The sequence below is a fragment of the Hordeum vulgare genome, chromosome 6H (genome assembly GCF_904849725.1).
Source record: "Hordeum vulgare subsp. vulgare chromosome 6H, MorexV3_pseudomolecules_assembly, whole genome shotgun sequence".
Taxonomy (NCBI): Eukaryota; Viridiplantae; Streptophyta; class Magnoliopsida; order Poales; family Poaceae; genus Hordeum; species Hordeum vulgare.
Window position 1 is genome coordinate 335,668,133 of NC_058523.1, and position 3,118 is coordinate 335,671,250.

At 52.7% G+C, this 3,118-nt stretch overlaps 1 pseudogene; it reads left to right on the plus strand.

The window, feature by feature from the left end:
• Positions 1–1,432: 1,432 nt before the first annotated feature.
• LOC123400997 lies at positions 1,433–2,138 on the plus strand (annotated as a pseudogene).
• The last annotated feature ends 980 nt before the right edge of the window (positions 2,139–3,118 follow it).

The window sequence follows — 3,118 nt, forward strand, 5'->3', positions numbered from 1 at the left end:
TAGGGATGGCAATGGGTACTGATGACCCGCATACCTATGGATAATAACTCTATTAGGATAAGGGTATGGATCAAAAAGATACCCATCGGTATATAATTGAGAAAATTTAAGACCCATCAAGTATAGTGGAAACGAGTATGATTTAGTATAATCCATACCCGTGTATTCATGCACCCGCGTATAAAATAAAAAATAAGTCTTAAATATTATTTATTCATATATTAAACGTATTATATGTACATAAATCCCGTCGCTAGCCCACATCTAGAATGTGTTGCTATTTACATGTATGAGTTGTTGTCATGAAGTGTTGTTACATTATTATTATAGTGTGTTGTTTATGATTATATAATTCTCGAATTGATGTGTTGTAAATTTGGATAATTTTATCCATAGATATTCATTTACCCTGACGGGCGATGGGTATAGAAAAAAATTGTATCTTTTGATGGCTATGGGCATGAATGACGAATAAGGTTTGGATCGAAGGGTAAGGGTATGGGGTGGCTTCACCCTTACCTAAATCTGACGGCGTGCCATCTATATAAACGAATCTCCATATACATAATCGAACTAATTAGCAACTCTGAAACAAAAATGCAGCGGTTTGGACTTTGGAGCTGTGCTCGGTTCGGACTGTCAAGAGACCGTGGTGTAGTAGGAAACAGAAATGCAGATCGTTGCGTTGCGTTGCGGCGCGAAAAAAGAAGAAGACAGGAAACTTTCTCCCTCTCCTATTCCTCGTTACCTCGTATGAGTCGGACGCGATCCAGTTGGCGGAAGAAATGGACCGGGGAACTTATATATACACATAGCGCATAGCGTTACAGAGGCCATCCCCCTCCTTCCTCCCACGCCACAACACCCAGCGCACCATCAACAATCCATCTCCCATCCCTACTCTCGGCGAGATGATGCAGTACGCCATGGATCCTTACCCGGACGCCTTTGCTCGACCTGCGCCTCCTGGCTTCTTCGGCGTCGGAGCCTGCGCTCGGACCGCTGCCGGCCCTGCTCGTCGACCTCCGCCTCCTGGCTTCTTCGGCGTCGGAGCCTGCGCTCGGGCCGCCGCCGGCCCTGCTCGTCGACCTCCGCCTCCCGGCTTCTTCGGCGTCGGATCTTGCGCCCGCCCGCCTCGCGACGTACCAGCTCGTCGACCTCCGCCTTCCGGTTTCTTCGGTGCCTGCCGTCCCAGGGTGCTCCCGCCAGCGCCGTGCGAGCTGCCCATGCCACCAAAGTTCTCAAAGCCCGCGGCGCCGGCACCAGCACCGGTCTCCTGCGTCGCCGCCGCCTCCACAAAGCGTCAGCGGCTGTGCCCTGACTACGAAAACGACATCCACTGCAACCTCCGGCTGAGAGAGAAGAACGCCGAGGAGCGGCCGCTACCGGACTACCTGAAGAAGGTGCAGCAAGATCGGGTGAGCGAGTCAGAGCGCGCCTCCCTTGTCGGATGGATGGACAAGTTCGTCCGAGACCATGATCTTGCCGACGGCACTCTCCACCACGCCGTGGCCTACGTGGACCGGGTCCTGTCGGTGCGTTCCCTGACGGCTGACAGCGGCTACGAGCTGCGCCTTCTGGGTGCAGCGGCCATCTTTGTCGCCGCCAAATACGAGGACCAGAGAGCCGTGTGGAAGCTGAAGGCCGATAAGATCGCCAGCTACGGCGAGTTCACCACGGGCAAGGAGGTGCTCGACATGGAGCGCGAGATGGTGGAGGCGCTCGGGTACCAGCTCGGCGGCCCCACGGCGCACACCTTCCTGGGCCACTTCATGAGGTACGCCGAGGAGGAGGACAAGACCAAGATACTGCCATTGGCGACTCGCCTCGTTGATCAGTCTCTGCTCGACTACACGTGCGTCCGCATCTTGCCCTCCGTCGTGGCGGCGTCGGCGATTTTCCTCGCGAGATGGGCCCTGAATCCAGTCGTCGACCTGGCGTGGAACATGGAGCTGGAGGAGCTGACGGGGTACAACTGCTCCGACTTGACAGCCTGCGTCCTTGTTATGTGCGTCTTCTCGGGGTCGATCATCTGTAACCCTCGTTCTTGATCATCGAGGAGACCAACCAAGACACAGCAGTTTTGTATAATCTTGTGGAACTTCCTTGTAATGTTCAATTCATGTATACGAGTATCGTCTGAGTTTTGTTACAAATTAAGTGTATAATTCTGTCAAAGTTCCTCGTAATGTTCATGTATGCTACTCTGAAATTAATGCATGTATCGTCTAAGTTTTTTCATGCATGCGTGAACTGCTGATGAGTGCTACATGCATTAATTTGCAGACAAAATCATCTAGTTTTGTACCACACTAGTGCAAAGAAAAGCTATTACTCACTGCGTACCTAAATACTTGTAGTAGTTGGAAAGAACTAAGGAGAGCTAGTTTATATTTTTTTTCTCAACTAAAAGTATTTAGTTACACAGGGAATAGATGATTTTCTTGGAGGGAAGGCCATCATGATAAATAAAAAGTTAAACAAAGACAATTTTTTATATCATCCATTAATCAATAAGAGATTGGCACATTTAATTAACATTACACAAAACCATAACAACAAGGATCAAGATCACACCAAACACTAAAACACACAATGTCGACTCCACTATCGCCCATGACATGCCGAACACAATAACAAACATCGGCCAGATGAACACACAACAACGCGGGGACCCTGCTCTGCCGATCAAGCTGGCCTTTCATCATTGTCGAAAAGAAGAACCCATGACAACTATGGGAGTAGCTGGCCCGAAACTCTCCCGCGGTGGTGAAAAGGCAAGCCCTCGGGAGAAAGAGGTCCCACGACCGCGTCACCCCCGCGGGCGACCGGCCTCGCCCTGGCCCTTCCTTCTCTAGCTCTCCCTCACCCCTCCCTCCTCCCCGTCGTCGTCGGCACCCACTGCCGGGACTGGCCCGGGCGACGCTGGCGGCAGCGGCCCCTGGCCATTCCCCTCTCGGTTGCTCTCCGACGCGGGGCGGAGCGGCACCGGGGGGTGTTCCTAGGCGGTGGTGGTTCGGCGTGGCGGTGGGGTATCATGGTGCGGCGCGGGAGATCGGTTGCGCGGTGGTGTCGCCACTGGCAGCGGGGTGGCACGGCGGCGCGACCAGGCGGCGCT